The sequence below is a fragment of the Lissotriton vulgaris genome, chromosome 12, assembly GCF_964263255.1.
Source record: "Lissotriton vulgaris chromosome 12, aLisVul1.2, whole genome shotgun sequence".
Lineage (NCBI taxonomy): Eukaryota > Metazoa > Chordata > Amphibia > Caudata > Salamandridae > Lissotriton > Lissotriton vulgaris.
Window position 1 is genome coordinate 291,537,021 of NC_141700.1, and position 7,181 is coordinate 291,544,201.

Genomic DNA, 7,181 nt, shown 5'->3' on the forward strand with positions numbered 1-7,181 from the left:
GTTGAAGCGCCTTGGGACCCTACGGGTAAGTAGTGCGCTATATAAATGCCTATACATTTTACATTTACATTTACATTTACACTCCCAGAAGACAATCAGTACTGACTATGCTCGGGGACTGGCCGACAGCGTTATCCACACCCTAGGAGACCTGTAACTCGAGGGGACACTCACACCCTATACCAGGCTCGTCGACGAGGAAGGGCTGCTGGTTGGGCAGTTTTTTACTCACCGTGCACTAGTGGCCTCGCTCATGGCCAGGTGGGGAGATGTCACAACAGAACTGCAGACACATCTCACCATGCAGTACTTACACGTCATGGGACGGGGCAGACACTGGACACGTTGGTTTGCGGCCTCCCTCCAAACTCATGCAGCAGTCAGCCTCACACCGCTTTGCCACGAGTGGGAACAAGATCTGGGTGCCCAACTCATGGACAAGGAATGGGCCCAGATACTCGAAAGCCCCACACGCATCCCTAGGAACATGCACTTTAGGCAAATACAGACCTACATCATCCACAGAGCATACCTCACACCGGCCAGCATCAATAAATACTTTCATCGAGAAGATGCTGCATGCCCGCGATGCGAGACAGGGGCCGATTTGCTACACATGTTCTGGGCTTGCCTAAGGGTGGGTACATATTGGAGGGAAGTAGACCCTATACTACAAGAATGCACTGACCAGGAACTGCCTTTCATTTGGCCCACATATTTGCTACATACATTTTGCAGAACCCCTAACACGAAAGTTACACCCAGATCCATAAATCTGGGAATGATAGTGGCCAAGTGGCTGATCAGCAAAAGATGGAAGGCACCAGACCCTCCCTGCCTACAAGCTTGGCGGCACTCTATGCTTGCATGGGCCAAAGCGGAAGGTTTAGCCATTAAACGTGAGGAGACCCTGGGATTGGAAAAACTCTTGTTGACACATATTGGGACACCATATACAATGTGCTGCAACACAGCCTCAACACACCACTCTTGGGCCACCCTGGCACAAAAGCCTTAGACAGCAAGTGGCCTTGCTGGCAGCTGTAGCGTATGAGCCAAAACACTCTCTTGCAGATATGCATGGATTAATTGTGACGCTCAATAGGAGCACATCCTGGGTATGAGATGGTAGCCAGATGTTGTTAGCTGCATGAGCTGTGGGCAATTCTGCACACAGAAATGAAGAGGGGGAGATACGGGCTGTTCATTTGGTTATATGTGCAAGCGCATTCCCTCTCCTTTATTTTCCTTTTTCCCCTTCCTTGTTATACGCGCAGTTTTCAATTTCTGTTCTCTAATTACGAATCTATGATGGACACTCAATTACGGCTGAAACCCAGCATTCCTGCAGGCTCTATAAGACAATACATATAGTGGCAAGTTACAATAAACGCTCGCCAGTGCTTCTGCTTTGGAGGACTGTTAATATGCAGGATAAAGATGCATGAGTTTTTATACATATACATCAACACCGCGAGACCAGGCCGGTCTGAAGAACATTGCCAAGGCGACTGAAGGCAACCCGACCATGAGGTCCGAGGCTCCAGCATTGCCTGGCTGACGGCCTGTAAAGACTCATTTGGTGCTAGGTTTTATTTATCTGTTTTATTACAGGTTGGACTCTTGTTTGTTTTTTCATTAACATTTGGGAGGAATGTAGTATCCAGCTGGCTCAGTCTAGTGATTAGCCTGTGATGTAAGACACTCTACACCCACCCACCACAGGCATCACCAGTCAGGTGACCCGGTTAATAAAAGGGGCCGAGCGCACGTGCCCTGAGTCAGTTATCGCACCACACTAAAGTCTGCCTGTGTCCGTCTTTTCCCCACCATGTTGGCCTGAGGCCCAACACCACAGGTAGATAGTGTTTGCCTGCCTCATAAGATGTCGGGCATGTGAGAGACAGGATTGGGGACTGTCCCCTCTCTGCGTAAGAAATGCGGGCCCCAGGTAGTATGTTAGATGTCTTCTAAGGGTAACCTTCCTGTGATGAGGTCAGCGAAACGCTGTGAGGAAACAATCCCAATGCCTGTCAGATAGATCTATCCACGAGGCCTATCTGTATGTTGGGATTAGTGACAGTATCTGGGGGGCGCACCGGATTCCTGTGGGTAGGAGATTCCTGTGGGTAGGCAATAATATACTTGGGGTGCAAACTTGATCTGAATTTGTGTGTTGGTCACGGGCAAAATGCGTTGCTCCAAATTAACCAGCCCATCTATTAAATCACTGGAGGCAAGATCCAGTATTATGTGATCTGAGACTTTGTTTGTTGGGCAACACTTTACATTTAATATATCTGATCTTATAATAGAGCAACACTGCCTCACCTGTCTAATACAATGAATAGCGTTGTTAACTAGGGCATCTCTGGTTTCCCCAAGTCCCCTTGTGTTGCTTGACAATTTGGGTACATTTATCAAAAACACCCTATTTCAACCAAACGTTAGGAGAAATGCTGTTCGCACCCATGATTCTACTCCCTTCAGATTCCCCTTCACCTTGTTTGAGCCCCATACTCTCATGGCATGGTCTCAAATTATATTCCCCATGCAATACATTCGACTGCAGGTTGCTTCTGGTAGCATTATGGCCTTCTAATGGTATCAAAACAAAAGATGGGGGAGTATAGAGGTTTGATAGAGAGAATCTAACTCCAGTAATACTTTATGTAAACAACGAGATTCTATCCAATTTTTATTTATTTATTTTATTGTGATATGTGAAAAAAAGCTAATCCCTAAGAATGTAAGGGAGAAGCATTAAGTGTTTTTAAAATACCCCTCACACACCATGAATCCCAGTGTCATGCTTCATCATAGGGGTCTTCCCGTCCCTCTACAGGGCGGGGGGTGCTTCGACCTACGACTACGCGGGAGCACTTGATTTTATGTGAATAGGCTATGTGTGGTGTGGTTTGTGAGTGGTAGGGAGTGCGCTAATTTACAAAAAATACGAGGTATTAAAAATTCCCGGGCTAGTGGAGAAAATACACTTTATTCCTTTCCCTAGATGGAAACGTTAAAAGGGGAAGAGTAAGTTGGGGGTAAATATTACTCCCTACTTGGTCGACATGTTTCGTAAGCAGTCCCCACTGCTTTACTCATCAGGACCTAATATGATCCCTACTACACTCAAGGATAATCTTGTAATATATAGTATGCCTATAGTTTCACAAGGCTGACCGCAAAAATAAGCTGGTTTATATTTTGTGATATATTTTTCTATAACTAAGCACAGTTATTTGTGCATGCACAAATAACTGTGCTTAGTTATAGAAAAATATATCACAAAATATAAAAATATATCACTAAGCTTATCTAGAGAATTGCTAATCCACACTATGGTGATGTGTTATGTCTAACAACCACATGGTTGTTCATTCTATGTTTTTGTCTCCTTTTTCCTTTTACAGGTACCAATTTGGTAATTTTTTGAGAGGTCATATCAACCCTTTTCTACCAACTGACCAGCTTATTTTTGCGGTCAGCCTTGTGAAACTATAGGCATACTATATATTACAAGATTATCCCTTAAATTCTTAGGGATTAGCTTTTTTTCACATATCAAAAACTTCTAATGGTATCCCCAAAATTCTTCCCACAGACCCCTCTTTGCCTATTGCCTTTCCCAGGCCATGAGCTCCACCGTGGTAGCACCCCCTATTGAGGGAGTTCTGTTGTGTTGTAGCCTGGTCAGTTGTAAACCCTTGTGTCATACATACAGGTGGCCAAGCTTGGAAACATTGGTGATAGTTGGAGTTATTTGCAGTAGTGTATTTGTGTTGGGTCATTGGATTGTTCAATGGGATCCATGCCCCTCCATACTAGCCTTTTCTCCCCTCCATTCACCCCTTTTTGATTGGTCAAATACATATCGCCAGGCCCCGCTCCATGTGTCATACTAGAATGAATGGTATTGAGCTTGTCTAGCAAAGTTCCTACAATTCGCTTTAGGGCAATATCTTCTGATGAAAGGTCCTTTATGTTAGATTTAAGCCTGCCCAGTTCCACAAGAAGGGTGTTAGTGTTCGCAGGTTTCGGAGCAATGGTTCTTCTGTGTTCAGCATTGATGGTAGTTGATTCAGTTCCTGGGCTTAATACAATTTGGTTGTGGGCCTCAGCATCAGCTCTCCATTGAGGCAAGGGAGTCAAATCGGTTGGAACATACTACATTCGGGCTGCCCCTCCCTCCACCATCATAATAGTACAACCTTGAGCAGGAAGTAGGATCCCTTGACTAGATTGTGACTGAGTTTGGGTTGTAGTAATATCAGTATGCAATTCACACTTAGCTGTGCCCTTAGACATTGGATTAGTCCCTGGAGCATTCCTCCTTGATTGTTCACTTGTACAGGCTTCCCCTTTGGATCCCTTGTCCTCTTCTGACTTCCTGTGTGATCCTGGGTAGGGCTGTATTCCTCTCTGTGTAAATTTTCTACCCCATTCCCAGTCCTTGCCCAAGTCCCTGACTGTGTTTTGACATAGTCCCGGACAGTCCCTGACATCTACTTCAAAAATACATACTTTCCTTGATACCCATTTTTGGTCTTTATATTTTACAATATGAATTGTTCTATTCTGGGTACACGATGAAAAACCATTGTAAGGGGCATTTCAGTTGTTGGATGTGGGTAGCTAGAGTATATATATATATATATATATATATATATCTCTGTCAAGCGTCTCCCATCAAAAGAAAAGAGCAGGAACTCAGGGGAAAGGTTGGAGGGACTTTTTTGTTCAGATCTCATATTCCAGTGGCGGCGAATGCATTTCGGGCATTCCCTTCCTCAGCGCCCAACACCGGACTCGTGTAACACCGCAAAGTTCTTCCTGCTGCCTTAAGAATGTATCACGTGGGTCCACTCCTCCCCCATTGGCAATCGTGCTCACCTGCTGCAGTCCGACTTCATCCTGGGACTACAGCACCCACAATGCAGTATGGCCGTAGTGTAGGTAGGGGAAAATTGCAGGGATGGGCGATGATCCTCTTTAGCGGCACCCTTGCAGGCTAGCAGGCTCGATGTGACACCCCGCTGAGTTTCCAAACAACAGGACCCTCCTCGAGTCCCCAATGCCGCCACAGCCACCAGCGTCAGGATTCAGTGTGCAGGGGCACGACGCGGCCAGCAATCAGCCCAAGGAAATGAAAAACGTAGTCACAAATGGATGTTTTTTCCTAATTATTTTCAATATTATTAATTCATCAGTTTAACCAACCAGTCATTCGAATTATAGAGCGTTTGTCACCAGCGAGGGTATACATGCTAAACAGTTAGTTATTTTGGGAAAACTTTGAAGGACCCCTTGCACACAAATGACCCATTGCTGAATTCAGAACTACGTTCACTTTCCAGAAATATATAGCTTTCCAGGATCACCCATGGGTTTCACCCTAGTTTCTACCACAAACTGAAAGTAGGTTGACAGCAAAAAAAATTAGGAAAAATGGTCTACCGCTTTGCAAAATGCCAAAACTGTGGTAAAAATGTTTTTTATTTTTTATTTAGCTCTGCATGTTACTGAAAGCCAGTGAAATTGTGACTTTAGCACAGCAAACCATAATTGATGCAATTTCTAGGGAAATAAACATACTTTTTTGCAGAGCACTTTTTTCCTATTTTTCACAAAAAAACACAACATTGGCTATATTTTGGCTATTTACTCAGTCCCCTCCAGGGAAATCGACAAACCCTGGGTAACTTTGAAACCCCTAGGATGTTGGAAAACGCATATTTGGCTTGAATACCTTCAGTATAATAAAGTTATGGAGACTTAAGCACGACCTACCCGAAATAGACAATAGAGGGCGTAACGTTCTTGGGAGAAAAGGCTTAGCAGCCAAGGGGTTAAAGACCTGGCTGCTTCCAAACACATGCAGAGTTCAAATAAGTGTAAGATGGTATATTTTTGGGATGTATGTCATTACAACGCATACTTTCACAACGCATGCCATTACAACACAACTTTTACAACGCAGGATCCATTACAACGAATACCTTTACAACGCATGACATTACATAGCAGATGCTATTACAACGCAAACCATTACAACGAAAAAAAAGGTAAGTATATTCTTTTTTTTTAAAATATAATAAATTAATATTAAAATTACTTAAATTAATTTATTTAATTTTTTAAACTACTATTTTTAAAACTAAACCCTTAAAATACTCTTGTACCCCAAAACCCAAACCTAGCCCTAACCCTAAAAATACCCCTGTACCCCATAACCAAAACCTAGCCCTAAACCCTAAAAATACCCCTGTACCCCATAACCCAAACCTAGCCCTGAACTTTAAAAATACCCCTGTACCCCAAAACACAAACCTAGCCCTTAACCCTAAGAATACCCCTGTACCCCAAAACCCAAACCTAGCCCTGAACCCTAAAAATACCCTTGTACCCCAAAACCCAAACCTAGCCCTAAACCCTAAAAATACCCCTGTACCCCAAAACCAAAACCTAGCCCTGAACCCTAAAAATACCCCTGTACCCCAAAACCCAAACCTAGCCCTGAACCCTAAATGTTGCCAAACACCCCAAAACATATACCTCAGTACCCCAAAACATGTACTCAAATAGTCACTTATTTTTAAAAATTACTTAAATTAATATAAAAAAAATTTAAATACATAAATAAATATTTTTATTTAGTTTTAATATTAAAAAAATTAATTAAATAATATTATAAATAAAATAAAAAATAAAATTATATACTTACCTATACTTACGTTGTAATGGCATGCGTTGTAATAGCATCTGCTATGTAATGCCATGCGTTGTAAAGGCATGCGTTGTAATGGATCATGCGTTGTAAAAGTTGCGTTGTAATGGTAGTGCGTTGTAAAAGTTGCGTTGTGATGGCTGTTTCCCATATTTTTGCAAGTAAAAATATTAGTTTTACACCACTCTGTTTCACTGCATGTTTATTTGCGTCTACAAGAGCGCCATTAAACAACAGCAGACACCCTCTGGCACTCACGCATGACAACCAACATAGAACACACAATAAACCTCCACTTGATCAATGGCCAACAACAAATATGCGAGCCCTCATAAACTCGGTCGAAGATAGTTCCAGCTGCATATATCAGTGGTCGACTGCCTTCAGTCATCTTATAGAAGCAGCTGCAGCAAATAACTCTCGAGGGGCTGAACTCTACACATTTAAGTAG